Source organism: Momordica charantia (assembly GCF_013281855.1).
Source record: "Momordica charantia cultivar OHB3-1 chromosome 6 unlocalized genomic scaffold, Mcharantia_2.0 BLBB01000006.1, whole genome shotgun sequence".
Lineage (NCBI taxonomy): Eukaryota > Viridiplantae > Streptophyta > Magnoliopsida > Cucurbitales > Cucurbitaceae > Momordica > Momordica charantia.
This window is the reverse complement of record NW_028275164.1, coordinates 23,551,589-23,569,833: the sequence shown is the minus strand read 5'-3', so window position 1 is coordinate 23,569,833 and position 18,245 is coordinate 23,551,589. Positions and strand designations below refer to the sequence as shown.

General features: G+C 30.6%; 1 pseudogene across 1 annotated transcript; it reads right to left on the bottom strand.

Annotated features, from left to right (window-relative positions):
* Window positions 1-737: 737 nt before the first annotated feature.
* LOC148210984 (protein NRT1/ PTR FAMILY 6.3-like) lies at window positions 738-4,376 on the bottom strand (annotated as a pseudogene). The gene is made up of 6 exons (XR_015791271.1): window positions 4,189-4,376; window positions 3,629-3,806; window positions 3,460-3,499; window positions 2,727-3,304; window positions 1,396-1,916; window positions 738-1,296 (listed from the first exon to the last, which is right to left on the bottom strand). The product of XR_015791271.1 is annotated as a protein NRT1/ PTR FAMILY 6.3-like (transcript).
* Window positions 4,377-18,245: the final 13,869 nt, after the last annotated feature.

Sequence of the window (18,245 nt, the reverse complement as noted above, 5' to 3'; positions counted from 1 at the left end):
TCACTCTTTATTACTAAGAAAGAAAGAAAAAAAAGAGAAGACGAACGTACATGCATCTCCTTAGGAACGAAGTCCTTGTCTATAAGTTTACTTGTTGAACTTTTAGAGTAAGATTCCTTTAGTATTTCTACTTAAAACGTTTTTTTAAGTAAGTCCCAAAAGTTTCAAGATTATTTCTATATGTTAATCTTTATATTTTAAAAAGATTCTAATGAGTTTATGAACTTTTAATTTTGTATCAAATAAGTCTATGAAGTGTTTAACCATGAGGTTTAATGCTTACGCCATGAAATGCTTGAAGTATAAATTATTCCATCACATAATCTTTAAATAATACAGTCAGTATGCCACATAAGCATTAAACTAACACAGTTAATATTGTAGGAATCTATGCAAGTCCAGTTTCAAAATTGTTGAGGCATTGTTCCAACTCAAATAAGTTCTCCTCTTTCATGGCACAGTAGTAAGAGGCTTGGGTGTTGACACTCAAGATTCAGGTTCGAGTTCTCCTGTGTCTAGTAGTAAAAAAAAAAAGTTCTCCTCTTCCAAGGTCTGTAAATAATAATAATAATAATAAAAGAACTTTAACAAATAAAAAGTTAACAACTGTCGGGATAGCAAGGGTAGTACTTTAATTACAAGACAACATGTATGGTAAGATTTATGGAACTCCACATATTATATATAAAAAAATTATTCAATGTTTCTATATTGGATGAGAGGACAAGAAGATGGAGTTGAGGGAAACAAAAAACACCCAAACGTGATATTATATTATTCAAAAGTGATTCTCACTTTCCCATGCTTTTGGTACATCAAAATTTACAAACTTTACATTATTAAAAAGGCAAAAGGTAACCCAATATTAAAAAAGGGGCTTAAAACTTTTATACTTATACTTAAGAAACCCACACAAAAAAAAGAAGACAAGAGAGAGTGATTATTATTATGCTATGCATGGAAAGTTGGTTCAGAGTCCTCCAATTCAATCCCCTCATCAGCCAACCTCTTGTCCTTGTACACATACCACTTTGCACAAACAAAACACCACCAAATTCAGCACACTCAAAATTGCCAAAAGCCAATAGAAATTGTAAAGCTTCCCTTTGTTCAGATTGTCTGGAATCCATGGCTTCCCATGTGCAGTCACTTTCTGCACAATTGTGACCAACAATGTGCTGAAGAAAAACCCTAATGAAAGTGTGCTTAGAAATAGCCCTGTGCTCATTGTCTTCATCCCCTTGGGACACTCTCTCAGGAAGAAATCCAACTGCCCCATGTACGTGAATGCCTCACCTGTAGGGTCGAGTTCGAGGAAGAGACAAAATTTTACATTCTAACTGTGTATGTATTGAATTTACGGTAAGGTAAATTAAAGAGGTAACTTTGACTCACCTGATCCCACCAGTAAAAATTGTGGTGCCAACCAGAACACGCTCAATGGAACTTCTTCCAAGGGCTTCTCTACCAACCCATTTGCCTCCACCGCCCTCAGTCGCTTTATCTCGGTCAGTGCGGCGGTGACCATGGCGAGTATCGACATAACCAAGCCGACCCCGATCCGCTGCAGTGAGGTCAGGCCTTGTGGGTTCTTAAGCAGTTTCGATGTTATTGGGACGATGAATCGATCATAAATCGGAACGGTGAAGAGGGTGCTGGCGACGAAGAAGACGGTGAGAGAGGCCGCTGGAATTTGGAACGATTTTCCGATGTGCCGGTTCATTGTGGTGGCTTGTGACACAGATAAAGTTGTCATTTGGGCATAAACAGTCCAGAAAAGAATGGTGGTTGCCCAAATGGGTAACATTCTAATCACTAATTTTACTTCCTCTATGTCTGTTAGGGTTGACATGTTCCACTTATTTACCACATTACCAACAATTTCTCCATCCTTGATTGCTGCCTTGTCCAAAAACCTGAATATGCCCAAATTAATAACATGTTCAATAGGTCTTTTCAATTCGATTTAAATAGAAAATTATTTGAATGTATTGTTCTCTTTTAACCATTGGATGCATGATTAAGACACAATAATAGTAGTATAGTATAAAATCATCAACTATATTGTCGGCTAAATGTTGAAGAAGAGTTGTGTCCAAACATTTTGTAGCGAATAAAAATATTCTTCTCTCTTGTCTGCAAATTGAAAATAACGAATATAAAAGCCTCAATTATGGGTAACTTCCAAGAGTAGAAAAAGTTTTTTGTAGCTTGTCTGCTTCCTGTTGGTTTAGGATATAGTTTTTAACTTATTATTATAGAGCATAATACGTGGCCAAAGGTAGAATTTGGCTTGGATTTTTTGGCCTCTATGTAATCGCAAGTTTAGTGCATGATTATCTAAATTATATTTTCGATTACATTATACCAACTATGTTGACTATATTTCATTAAATATTGATTGTATTATTATGATTTTTCAATTTTAGGAAATGGGTTTGTGATTTTTTTTTGTTAAAAAATTCTACTTCGTAGCATAAATTTAATAAAACAAACAATTAAATTTTAAATGTGAAGATCCATGGGATAACCATTCGTTTTTTGTTTCATTTTTTAAAAATCAAACCTAGAAATGTTACTTCTACCTTGTGTCTCATTATTTTGCTATTTACTTTTAAAAATTTTCTCAAAATTTAAGGCAAAATTTGAAAAGATTCTTTATAGGGAAAAACCTACCAAAAGAATTACGATTAATAAGTAATATTCCATACGTAGAAAAAACCAACCTGAATTGTTTGGTGCGGGGGAGCTTCTGCTTCTTCTTCTTCGTAGCTCCATCGTCGACATTGTCATCAATGTCGAACAACAAAAACGGATCAGACGGCAACTCCAAGCTCCTCTTCTTCCACGCTGCAATGAACACAGTGGCAATCTGCGTCAACGGGCTGCCAACCAATTTCTTAAAACGGTACCGTCTAGTTCCCGACAGGAACACGATCAAACCCAACACAATGGCACATGCACATATCCCATAACCCCATTGTCTGCCCACGTTGTCTTGAATGTAAACGAGAATTGTCACAGCTCCAAGTGAGCCGATGCTTATGAAGAAGAAGAACCAGTTGAAGAACTTGCTCATCTTCCCTCTTTCCTCTTTGTCGGAGTCGTCGAACTGATCGGAACCGAAGCCGGAGACGCTCGATTTTAGGCCGCCGGTGCCGAGCGCCAACAGGTATAGTGCTAGGTAGAGAATAGCCAGCTGCTTGCCGTTCGCCGGAATGCATGGGGGGTTGGGGACTCCCAGTGAACATTTCGGAGGTCGGAGACTTGGAATTATGGTGGAGATTGTCAAGATAGTTACACCCTAATGCCACAAAATTTAGATTAATTCAAAAAACATATTTTGGCTGAATAAACTTGGTTTTTTAAATTCTCAAATGAGGTCCTAGTTTTTTTTTGTTAAAAAATAAAAATAAATAAATAAAGAAAATTAGACACAGTAAAGTAAATCTTAATTACCGTGGCTTGAACAGCTGCGAAAATGGAAATGGTGAGATACCTTTGAGAAGAAAGAGATAAAATAAATCAGAAAAGAAAAACCATGGAAATAAATAAATTGAGTTAGAAGGAGAAAAAAAAGAAAAAGAAAAGAAAAAAGGAAATATAATTAATTAATTAATAAATTTACCGGCCGAGAAAAGTGTCGGCGACAAAACCGCCGAGCAAACAGAGCATGAAGGAAGTGCCGAGGAAGTTCGTGACATCGTTGGCCGAAGTAGCATTCCCGAGATGCATTGTTTCCGTTAAATACGTCACCAAATTCACGGCGATCCCCAACGTCGTCAGCCTCTCCACGGCCTCAGTCCCTGCCAAAACGCAGCGTTTTAATATCATCGTCAACCCAAAAAAACCCACGTTAAAACAGGCCGAACAAAGAAGGAAGGAGAGAAAAATACCTTTTAAGTACTTATTAACTACCGTTCAAGTTTTTACGAATAAGAAAGCGAAATACAAAAGAAAGTTATATTTTTTTTTTCCAAAAAAATCACAAAACTATCATATTTTTATTGATGGTGAGATAGAGGAGCGTAAAATTCAAGAAGAGGATAATCTCTCAAACAATGGTATAATTGAAGTGTTATAAATGCTAAGCTTTCTTTTTTCCTTTATATTTTGGTGTTTGTTAATAAAATTTTTAGACCTGCCACTGAATATAACAAAGGAAGAAAGAACGAGAACGGGACAAACCTAGAATCATGGCAGCGGCGACCCAGCCACCGGTTCTGGCCCGGGAAGCGGGTTTGCCGGTGTAGTCCCAAGCATCTGGGAGAGTCTTCTCTAGAGCTTGAGCATGAGCTTGAGGGAGAATGCTCATGGTGTGGCTTTGGGCTGATGAAGAAGAAGGGAGTTTGAAATGGATATGATATGTGGCAAACTGGGATGCAGATTCTGCACGAACTTGGACCCTTTTTATAGCACAACTTCATACCCGCTTGACGTTTCACCACTAATTTTAATTATATTATTATTCTTTTAACTATTTATTTTATTACTTATATTCTATGTATTTTATATGTTGGAAATTTCAAGTTTCAATTTGTTTATTTAAGTTATCATAATTTTTAGGGTTCTTTTTTTCTGTGGGGGTTTATACTTTATAACAGTGGTTGTTTTTCCAATGAAAAACACAAAGAAATATACCAGACATCTTGTAGAATAATATATATATATATATATATATTTTTTTGGAAAAACAATGTAGTTTTGTCCTCGTAAAAGAAAATTTTAAATAACCTATTGTTTTTAGTACAACGATTGAGGATAAAGGATTCATATTTGTTTTTAGTCGGAGATAAATGTCTAAACTAATTAAGTTATTCTTAAATGATTAACTTAATTGAAATACATTATTTTACTTCATTATAGAACATATGTGAATAGATACCCACAATTCCTTTAGGTTACATATCCTTATTAATCCCTCCCATGAACTCCCATTATTCTCACGGGTTATAAATTTAGAATTATGTAGTAGTAGTTTGTTGTTGTTTTTTTTTTTAATTTTTGAAACAAAGAATTATGTAGTCTTGTAATATATACTATTGTAATCCGATAAATAGTAGTTGTTGTGAAGCTTTGGAATACGCATATAAATAATGGTTGTAGCTTTGGAATACACAATAAAGTGAGAATCATACCTTTTTCTTTTAAATCCAAGAATATTATTGTAACACAAATACTAATATAGATTCAACAAGAATATTATTGTAACACAAATACTAATATGGATTTTGAATCTATCGTGGTTTAGGAGCAAGTTTAACAATTCTTCTTGATATTTCATTAAACTTATATGGTCGCCATTTAATTGATTAGTTTGATGGCTAAATATATTAAATGATCTTTTCAACTTTTTAATCTTTTAACCTAAAGTATGGAAGGGATTATCTTCAAAGTGATGATATTACTGAAAGACAAGTAAACTCAATTAATGTTGATATGAGCATAGTTCAATTGGTTAAGGTACAAAAAATAGTGAGTTCAAATTCCAATTCTAGATATTATATTAAAAAAATAAACTCAATTAATTAATTAACAAATAAATTATTATTATTGTTTTTAGAAAGCGACCCACCATTCATTCAAAAAGTATGTGAGAAACATAAAATATAGGGAGGCTAAGTAAAAGCATTCGAGTTCAAAGAGATGGTGGAAGTGTCCTAATTACAAAACAAGGTCGATTTTGTGAACAAAGAAGAACATCGGTTTTTATGTGTCCTCCCACATATTTGTTATTGATCTAGGAATGTCGGTGAAGATGCGATTGTTTCTTTCAGCCAAATATATCAAAGAATCGAACAAAACCTATTACACCAAAGCACATTTCTACTAAAAATGAGATTGTCCGGTCTGACAGAAAAAGTTAAATTATGAACTAAATAACTACTCTCTCTCGAGTATCGCCTATTCTTAGTCTAACGCATTATTCCAACTCAGATTAAATAAAAGATGATGTATTAATCATAATAAATAATACTTTTAGAAAATTTAAACAGTATCATATTTTAATGCATGTTTAAATGCCCAAAATACCTATTATTTTAGCAGTAATTCTACTTATTTTCACGAGTCAAAACCTAACCAAATTGAAAACAATATTTGCTTCTTTGAACATAATAATCGCGTTACTATTAAGAATAATATATGAGCTTTAGCAATTAATTAATAATTATAATAGTTTAAAGCTCGATTTTAGAGTCGCAATTATTTGCGGTCTCTCCGGTTCAATATTTTAACTAGTTGATTCATGTTTGTATTAACAATTTTTTAAATAAATTAATTTTTATTGGATGTCGATTGAAGCATATGCTGAGAGTTGATGATATTATAAATACTAAATAGAAATGTAAAAACGAGACGACACATCGACCACGCTTCCCAGCTCTCTCTTTCTTATGCTAAGCGAAGGACACGTATTTTGACTCAGTGAGTCGGATCGGCTACAAATGGGAATTAATAATAAATTTTTCTTTTAAGGAAATGAAAAATAATAGAGATTTTCGTTATTTGAAAAATAAGTTGACTTTGTGGATTATGCACATATCCGCCATTGCAATAGTTGTTGATTCATTGGAATGATAATTACATGAGATTCGAATTATTTAAACTTAAATTTCTTTTTTATTGAATTAGGAACATAGTAACTTTGTGATATCACCTACTACAAAGTCTTGCATTTGAGTTTTTAGGTTAGTTTAATACCAAAAAACTTTAATGTCTCTTGAGTTCGAGCCTTGGAATGGGTGCGAGTGCACCCCCGATTATAGAGGTAAAAAACTAAAGAACTACTGATTCCAGAACATTATCCTTAATGTATCTCCTCAAGATGGTGATTCTTTTAAGTTGGCCGAATCTCATTTTTGGATAAAATGTTAGTTTGAGCATTTTGGACTCTAATACCATATCAATATTCATGAGTTCCATCTCAAAATGCTATGAGAGAAGTGACCGATGTCTATTATAAATCATTATTGTTAAGGATCCCACATTGAAAAGAGAAGAGACCTAACAATGGTTTATAATAGACATGATTACTCTTCTCATTGCCAATTGGTTTTGAGATGGAACTCCATGAATATTGATAATTGTCATGTCCCTTATGTTTTCAACCTTTTGATCGAAAATATATGCTTTAACCAGTTCAACTACGTTTAGATTGACTAAAATTAATTCAAGTTAATCTTTCAATATACAAAAGTTATATATAGACGTGTATGTATAGTATTCTTAATCTTTACCTATGATTTTACAGTCCTTAAAATTAAAATTGTTTGATTGAAATTTTCAAGTAGCACATTGTGATATGTACTGATGTAATAATAGAGAGACTTAACCTAATATAGCATATAATTTGTGGCTAGGGTTTGCATCTGGTTCATATATGGACCCATTAAGAAAGTCTTCTTTTGCCTATTTCCCATTTGAGTTTACTAACACGTTTCTCTTGTAGACCAAAATATAATAAATTAGTCCATTATATAAAGTCCAAGTCTAGAAAATAAAATTGAATAATAATTATAAAAGAAGACTAGAAATAAAATTATTTCATCTAATAAGTAATGGGTGAAATGTCCTACTTAATTCACAATATTTTCTCTAACATGCATATTAAAAAGATGAGCAAATTAGAGACCTATAGCAAATATTTAAACGCAAGATATTTTACTTCATAGTACAATGTTAAAAGATCTATTAGTACTTGTGGGTATGACGGAGTGATCTTAGGGTTGAATATTGATTCGTAGTGAATTCCAATTCCACTTGTATTAGGTAATTTGGTGGTAAAAAAAAATGGTACAAATAATAAGAGAACTGGTCCATTGTCGTCCTCAAAATACCAACACATTAAATATGTATAAGCTAAATTAAATGTATGCAAAATAGAATAGCTAACATATATGATTACCCTTTTAGGTTAAAAAAGCAACCTCTTACCTAATTCTGTCCATTTAATTTACATTAATTAGATTGTTAACCCTTCTAAAAAGAATTTGGTCACAAGTGGGGAAAAAAACCCCGTAAGCATATTCTAAACGTCTTAAAAAAACATTGACATCATCGTTTTTCCACACGCATCTAATTTAAAAAATATTGATATCATTGTTGAAAACAACCAATCTAACTCTTCTATTTTCCTCATTCTACTAAAAAACCAAACAGAAAAAACAACAACATTGAACATTAAACTAAGCATGAAACTAAATAAAAAAAATGTCCTACAGGTGAAGAAGAGAATTTCTTGGTAATCTTTCATGTGCTCCAAGAGCCACATCCAAAACCAAAAAAAAAAAAAGGATGATTTAAAAAAGTCAAAAGATTGACCACTCAAAACCAATGGGCTTCCATTGATTTGGCCCCTAAGAGACCATATTTTCCTTAAAAAAATAAGAGCTAAATTAGCAGCTGATGGAGAGAAGTTTGCCACTTGTGTTTAATGTTAGTTGCCTATTGGTAGGTCTTGAAATAATTTATCGTATAAATTATGATAGCCACAAACATAAACAAATTTTTAGCATGCACATATATGAAATTAATGGGCGGCAAGAAATTTGTCAAAGGGTATAATAGGAGATGATATGATAAGCGATGGGTGATCAGGAAATATAATAAACGTATGAAAATAAATTGGTTTTTTCTTTAATCATTAGAATCACATTAATAACTTAATACTTTCAGCCACTTTTAGTCTAGGTAATATATAAATAGTAAGCACCCCTTCGATATATATAGCAAGTAATGTATTTGAAATAGTTCTAAAATTTACAAGTTTTAGTTTGACAATTCTTAATATACGTTATTATACGACTCTTGTGTTCATTTTGATCTATTCGTTTGTATATGTCTTTTATGTCTATGTTCCTATGATATAAAAAATGTGAGGTTCAAAATAATAAGTTTGGTAATTAATATATCTAGAGACTTTATTCAGGAAAATCTCTTCACACCACATACATAACCCCTTTGGTGCAACGTTATTGGACTACTTTTATGGCACGTATGGCTGGAAAGAAACAATAAAACCTTTGTAGATTTCTCTTAAAAGTATCTTTAATCTTTGGGAGGATAATATAACCATCATGATATCAACGTTGTCTTCAAAATCCACTCCTTTTTGTAATTACGATGTTGTATGTATTTCTGTCGAAGCTCTTTTTCTTTTTAAGTCATCTCCGTCTTTTTTTTTTATTCCTCACATATTTCTAATGAAATAATACTTTGTTAAGATATATATATGATGTAAGAATAATAATACAAGGTTTATTTTTTTGAAAGGAAAAAGAGACAAGGTTTATAATATATATACTTAATTGAAGTGGGAAAAAGGTGATTTTTGTAAATAAAAAAATGGCAATGATTGAAGGTTAATGAGTGCATTTAATTAATTAATAATTGAGTTGATAGAGAGAAGGGTTTGGAGGGATGGATAAGGAGAAATGGCTATGCATGATCTGAAGATGTGCTGGAAATTAAAAGGGCAAGTCAAATAGAGCTGGATAAGGCCTTGGGGTTAGGGTTACCTAAGTTCTTATTTTAAAAAATTAATTCTACTTAATTAAGCTAATACAAACATGTATTATTGTAGGGCACACGAATTTTTAGGTTAATTTTTTTTAGGGTAATGCTGAGTATGAGAGAGATTGTGCTTGCAATGTGTGATGTCATTTGAGAGAGATTTGGAAAAATGTTCACGGTATCGCCGAGTTTACTTGTACCCAACATTTCTCCTTATCCCTCCCTTCAAAGTCTTCAGATCATGCTTACAATGTGGGATGTCATGGCCATTTTTCCTTATCTCTCCCCCGAGATCATTCGTGTAGTTGTAGCAAGTATGATATTGTTCACTCTTTAAATGCATGTCTATATATACGTTCACTTTCTAGTTTTTACTACAAATTTTCATTAATTATAAACACGTGTATATATATATATATATATGGTTGTCTATTGAGAAGTTTTAGAGTAACATCTTGCTCGTCCCCCGAGCACAAAGCATGTCATTGCTCACCTCCTTGTAATGACTATTAGGCCCACAAATCACTCTTATTCAATCCTCCGGGACAACGATATCTTGAGTACCCTAAGTATCTCCACATTAATGGTATGATACTATTCGCTTTGAGCATAACTCTCATGGATTTGCTCTCATACCATTCGAGATAATTGTCCTCTCTTATATACCATGGATCACCCCCTTCCCTAGCCAATGCGGGACTTTGTTTGCATACGTACATTGCGACTCCAACATAGTATATATGATCGGTAGCAATAACATTTGTCCTCATAAACATTTAATGTTGAATTGATCATAAATAATCACATTTAAGAGATGACTGAGCTCACAACTTTTTACTCAAATGTTTGTAGATTTCATCTAGATTATGAGTTTGCATACTTTAACCCATATGTATTTTCCTTTAAAAAATTATCATAGTCTTCTCAAAACTAACTATCAACATGTTTACACTCAACGACATTGATGGTTTACTTTAACCGAATCGTATATCCATTATTTTCCAGAAACACCCTTTATTCAGTAGAATTCAACGAACCACATGTCATAACCGTCGTTGACAAAGGCATGCAAGGGTTAGCCAAGTAATTTTATACTCGGGAAGAAAACGCGTGATAGGTTTAATAATAGTATAAATATTGTCGAGCCAAGTAATTTTATAATAATAATATTAAACAAGCATGATTACCAAATATGAACGTATGCACACATACATTTATATATATGTATGTATTTTAGGCAGCTGAATATATATGGTAATGTTTTTCAGGGCAAAGATGAGTATGAGATAGATTATAATATGGTTGGCCATGAGTGACGTTTGATAGATATACAATAAAAGCTTTGGCTCTTTCTACCCCGTGAATGATAGAGGAAAGTGTTGGGAGATGATTTGGTTTATATAATTTTTTACGTTTAAATAAATTCAAATGTTGACTTTAATATATGTTATTATAGTCACAAAACAATTCAAATTCGTATTAAAGAAATATATAAAGAATCTATAAGCTACTTTACAAAAAAAAAAAAAATGATGGATGCTGATGTCAATAATCACACCTTTAATTTTCTATGAGATGATTATTTTTATTCTTTTTCTTAAAAAATAAAAAGTTAAATAAGTAAGAATATTTTACTCCTAAATTCTCAGTAATATGTTTAACATTAAATTCTTAAATTCTCTAGTTAATTAATGAAAGATTAAGATTTAGTTACGATAAAGATAGTATTATTTTCATATATATATATACTTTATATACAAAATGGTACACTTATAGTACTATATTGAAGATGAAGCTAATATTTCATACTACATATATGTCATGTAATAAAATATTGATCATATAATATTTTATGAGATCAATGTCTTTTGTGTACCTATATGTAATTACTATTTAGTACATATTATTCATTATATGACAAAAACAATTTTAGTTCGTTGATTGATATATAATGTGAAAAATTGTTGATATATAAGCATAGTTTAATATAGCGAATATTGTTAGATATATTGATCATATAATAATATGAAATCAATGTATTTTGTGTGCCTATATGTAATTACTTTTTACCAATGTAGCCAACTTTTAAAATTGTTGTATAATTATTGAATTTTTGTACATTATAATAATACCAACAACAACATAAAATATCTCTTTACTTAATTAACTTAATACTAAATTATTGATTTTTTTAGTACAATAAGTAGGATAGGAGATTTGAACTCATGACCACTTAATCAAAAACATGTGTCAATTATTACTGAACTAAGCTGATGACATCTTAGTTAGAGGCAAGTGTTAATTATCGTTGAACTAAATTCAGGTTTGACACTAAGTTATTAATTAATATATATGAGTATATATGTATAGCTTAACCCATTAATGAAAAGAAAAAAGAAAAAGATAATGTCATGCCAATTTTTTTTTTAAAAAAAAGCACACCCAAGTTCCATAGCTTAATTAAATCTACCATCTCGAAGGGATTCGAATTCCTGACTTAGTGGTTTGTAACCACATTCTCTAATCCTCGGCCAAACCTCTTCTCCAATAGATCTCTGTTTTGGATCTATTGGTGAGATAGGTATACATATTGTTGGATAAGTTTTTGCAAAAATAGTTTGAGTAAACTAGAATAGAACCAACAAAAAGTTTATTAATTTAAAAGTATATATTTTACTCCTAATATAATTATTTATGCATAATTAAATCTTTTAATTTGATTTCACTTAGATTTTTTTAAGAAATTTCCAACCATTTTAAAGACATCATTGGCTTTAATTCTAATTTTAATAAAATAAAAATAAACCATTGAATTTCTATTTTAAACCCAATATGTAAACATAGATGGATACATCATTCATCTTTAAAATATTACCTTACCTCATAATATAACTATTTATATGTAAACATTCCTTTTTCACCGAATCTTTTTCACAAGTTAAAAGGCATACCATCAAAATAATTCGAATCAATTAAACTCGAATGTTACGAAATAATTTAATTAGATATATATTCTGGCTTACATAACTAGAGTCATTATACATCAAATATCTTACTCTTGGTCGAAATATCTTTTAACATGGCTGACCTGAAAGAATCATTAACGAAATATCGTACCTTTATGCATGCATTTCCATACAAGTGTTGTGTACAAGTTCTGGCTAGGCTACATAATTTAATTATATTATTATGATTTTTTTTTGGGGTCAATCATAAAAAGTATTTTTAGAAATTTTACTACCATAATGAATTGAAGTAGTATGGTATATCTTGCTTTAGCCCATTTCTACTTCTAATCCTCTTTCTATGATTTAAGTTGGTTTCCAATATGTCAATTTGAACATTCTCAACGGATTAAACTATCTATTTCAAACTAAGAAGTTCCCAATTTCCACTTACCTAAATTGAACTAAAAGAAGAAGTTGGTTTCAGTTTGCTTGCAAAAAGCCCAAATGAGACTTGAATTGGCATCGGAGTTGGGCTGAAACTATGTCAACAAATTGAGAGATTGTAACAAGATTGAGTTCTTTCTTTCTGCTTCTGATTGCTGCCATATATATTTTAATAGGTTTTGTGTATGGGTTCAGCTAGACGAGTCCTAACTTTCAGTCAGCTCATATAAATTTATATATTTTAACTGATTAAGATATTAATTTTAGATCAAATGGGTGTGAGTTTGAATCTCCACCCCACTATTGTACTAAAAAAAGCTAGCATGTTTAGAGTGAAGGGATGTGATTCTCGGAGCGGAAGCAGATCTTCGTTGCTGATTTTTGGGATACAAAATCGAAATTTAAAGAAGAAAAATACAAAGGAAATTCAATACATTTGAAGAACGTTTCTTTAACAAATTTCCAACGAACACCACCACCGAGCCTTCCTCGCTATCCTCTGGGTACGAGATCGTTATTGTGGGAGAATTTCTTTGGAACGAGAGGGAGAGATGGAGAAAACTCTTGAGAGAATTGGTGGGAGTTTTCCTTGGTTCTATTCTGTTCTGTAACGGGGTTCTTCTCTTCTCCAACACCCTTGAAGAAGAAGAGGGATGGCGTGGGGTAACTCCCCACGTCACAAAACCTCTCACTCCCCTGCAATTTTGCAGGGGTAATATTAATAATAATATTATAATAATATTAATATATATAAATATATAATATATATAATAATAATTATAATATATATATAATAATTAATATATATATATATAATTAATTAATCAAATTAATTAATATAATTAATTATTAATCCAATTAATAATTAATAAATATATATATACATAAATAATTAACACTTAATTATTTATTATAAAATTAGAATCTTATTCTAAAACATTTCTCTCGTATAACCTATAGTTTTAATGTACATCTTATGCACATTATTTTTAACCTATAGTTTTCATATGAATCTCATTCATATTAATTTTATTTGAATCTCATTCAAATAATATCTCTCAAATATATAGTTTTAATTTACAATTAACTATATATATTATAATGTATCAATATACATATAATCCCTTAAGTAATTTGAACAATTCAAATTCTTCCAAAAATTTCATCCTCGTTTTACCCGTTATGAGCTAGCAAGGGACCTAATGGACCTACAGATCTGAAGCTCCAACGATGCAAGATTAATCGGTCAAACTTATTGACCGAGTTAATCTAGATTCGTTAACTACGGGTCATTCTACTAAAGACCCGCAGTTGCACTCTTCTCACTGCAAAATGTTTTCGTGTCCATTGATATACGACCATTAATGACGAGTCAATATTCCTTCACGAGTGTTCGTAACTCAAGTTGGGTCAAATTACCGTTTTACCCCTGAGTCACATCTTACTCCTTAAACACCACTGCTCCTTTAATGAACAACCCGGTTATGGTCCAACCAATAACCGGAAGTCCCTGTCAGCCAATGAGAGGGCGGGACCCCTTGTTCAAGTCCCGGAGTCAGCATTTAAGGGAACACTCACCTACTCCCCTAAAGTCGAGGAGGAGTGAATTCCATCTTGTGAAGTTATGTTCCCAGCTCCCCACTCGGTCTCGTCCCCAAAATGGTAGGAATGTTGAGTCGGCGACTCAAACCACTCTCACCTATACAGATCAAAGGACGAGCCCTCACGGGCAGGAGTCCATAACTCACTCAGGATTGAGAATGAGTTGTTTGGTCATCCTAAGAAATGACAATCTATTAGTTAACGGTGTTACATCTAAAGATTGCCTATTTCGCGGTCCGGTCTTATACAAACTCATTGTATAGGATACCCCCAGTCGCATGTCTCCACACCAACGACCTGGATCGAGTCGTCTGTAACCTTTACAGAGTGGGCCGTATCCATAGTGTTGTCAGGATAAGGTACCCAACCTTATCCATATACTTATAGACCTGTAGGTTATTCACGGGACATTATCCATTCATATATCAGGGGTATATCAAATATATACCTCGTATATCAACTATATACCTAGTATATATACTGTCCCGATTACATCATAAATAACCTTGGATGTTTAGTTTATTAGATTTTGGACAATGCAAAGTGATGATTCAACAACAAATTTATTGAATAAAACTTTATTAAATAGACATTTGTTTTTACAAAATACAAACTACGAGTTTAGGGCAACACACCCAACATAGAGAGTGTTTGGGACGTGAGAGCTTGGCTTTCTAAGCTCAAATCAAACAAAAAGTTGTCATCACTGCTACAAATTCGGACTTCAATGACAATTAAAAATTATCATTAACATAATTCATGACAGTTATATAGCTATTATGGATCAAGGCATCAAAGAAAAGAATAATAGACACTTATTTAAAACTTGTCGTTAATACAATTACAACGACAGTTATAAGTTAGTCACGAATTGTGATATGCTATTCACGCCTCCGTAAATTATCTTTTGAAACACAAGCTTCATAAAGGTGCACTCCAAACACAATTTTACTAAATTTGGGCTACCCTAAATCCGTCACTTCAATCCTAGATTTACCAAACCAAAATTTAAGAAGTCGAACCTACACAATAGGAGCCCCTCAATGGGGGTAGGGTGGTTTGAATGGTCTCTAACCTCAATAAAAGGAGTAGGTGTCGAGCTGTGCTCTGGCTCACAACCCATATTCTATTGAGATAAACAATTGATCAAGAAAATGATATTTGTGGGTTTTGGCTCCGATTATATGTTTTTAAGGGTCGTTTGATAACAATTTGTTTTTTGTTTTTGGTTTTTCTATGTTCTATTTTTAGTTTTTAGTTTTCTGATTTTAAAAAACAAAAACCATATATGCTATATGTTTTGATAACTAATTTTTGTTCTTTGTTTTTAAAAAACAGAAAACCAAACATGTTTAACTATTTTTAGTTTTTTGTTTTTAAAAAGTTAAAAAATTGAAAATATATATTAGAACAAGAAAATTATATGTTAGGTAGAGATGATAATATGGTGTGGGAGTGGAGTGAGGCTGTCCTCTCCTATTCTCGTGCTCGTGAAAATTTTTAGTACTCCGTTAACCTCGGTTTTCGGTCGAGGAATCGAGATCCAAGTTAAAGAATCCTTATTTGGGGATAGGGATAATTGTGAGAAAACTTACCCATTTTACAATTAATTTTAGTTATTTTTAGCATTTAAAAATAAAAAGTGTATAGAATATATATTAATTATTTTTAGAATTATTATTTACTAGTATAAATAATTAGTTTTAAAAAAATATTTAATATTTTATTCACAATTTAGTAAATATGTCAATAAAATATATATTAATTACTTACAAAATATATCGGAGATCAGGTCAGGACATGCATTTTCTATTCTTGGAACATGGACCCGACCCGAGGAGAATTTTTGTCATCCCTAGACACATGGGAATACAAGTTTAGAGAGAGAAATAAATTTTTGAAAGAGAAATTTTAGAGAGAGAAAGAAAAATACTAAAAAAAATTAGTGAAATAGAAGTTAAAAGACAAAATAGAAATATTTTGAGAAAAAAAGAGTAAAGTTGAGAGGAAAAGATACGTTAAAGAAAAAATAATAAATTAGAAACGAAAGAAACTTTTGAAAAGGAAAAAGAAATTATAGTGAGGAAAAATTTAATAAGATTCGAAATATAGAGAAAATAAATAAATACAAAGAGAAATAAAAGTTATAGTCAAACAAAATTGTACGAAAAAAGAAAATATGAGGAAAAATAAATTAGGAAGATAAATAAAAGTTATAAAAGACAAATTTTAAAGATAGAAAAATTTTGGACAATATTAAAGTTTTAGAGGGAGAAATGAGGTTGATTTGTTAGAAAAAAAGAAAAAAAAATTCCTAGAGATAAAAAAATTTGAGGAAGAGAAATAATGATAAATATTTAAAATAGTAAACTTTAGAGAGAGAAAAATAAAATTTTTAGAGAGATTTTATTAAAAAAATTAGAGTGAAAAAGAAATTTGTTAGAAATAAATGTGTCACACAAAAAAGTTGCATATTAAAAAGAGAATCAAATTTTGAAGTTTTTAAAAACTTTTTTTTTTCAAATTTACCTAGAATTTCATAATGGTTTTTTTTAAAAAAATAGAAAATTATATGGGTTGTGAAACATTTTCAAAAACTAAAGTCAAAAACCAAAAAATAGAAAATAAAATGGTTTATTTTTTAAGATTGCACTCGTTTGGTAACATTCTCGTTTCCATTTCTTGTTCATGTTTCTCTTCTTTTAGAAACAGACATGTTTTGGTAATCAATTCCGTGTCTCGTTTTTAAGTTTTGAAAAACGTTTCTAGAAAAGGGACCATTTTTTGGAAACTACGAAAAGTAGTTTCGTTTTTTATCCTTTTTGTTTATTTGTTTTGTGTCTAGACACTTTAGAGGCTAAATAAAATATTTATCTCTAATTATGAAAAAGCAATAAATGACTTGGTGGTGCATACAAGCTCCATTATACATGAAGTACAGACTTCCACCCATGCTAAGCAAACTACCTTTTTTTTTTTTTTCTTTTTTTAATATTTTATATTTTTGTAATCTAAAATGGTATGAAATTTTATTTTAATTTAAAATTATTATATTCTCTTGAACAAAAAAAAATCATATTTTCAAATTAAAAATATTTTAAAATTTTACTTGAAAGTTTATTTTTATTTAAAACTATTATATTTTTTTTAAACAATTTTTTTTTAAATTAAAAATATTTTAAAATTTTATTCTTTATTTAAACTAATAATTTATGCATGTTTTTATATTAACGGTAAATTATGTTTTCTTTAATAAATTATAAATTTGTTTTTTTATGTTTTATATTTTTTTTAACTCAAAATATTTTGATAATTTATTCTTTAGTTAAAGCTTTTATATTTTATTAACAAAAAAGTTCTATTTTTAAAATTAAAAATATTTTGAAATTTTATTCTTTATTTAAATTAATAATTGATATTCTAAATTATATATTTTTTAATAAATATTATTCTTCAGGTATATTTTATATCTTTTTATATTATATTTATTAAATTTTATTCTACTAGAAATAAAAATTAGCTAACCTGAATAAGGTATAAATTCTCGGTCAATATCAAGAAACAAGAAACATAAATGATTACCAAATATATTACTGTTTTTAATTTTTAAAAAAATTGAAACAAGAAATAGGAACGAGAAACGAAAAACAGGAAATGAAAACGCTACCAAACGAGTCATAAAAATCCTAATCCCCAACCTAAAATTTCCTTTCTTTTAATAACTTATTTTTTGTCTTA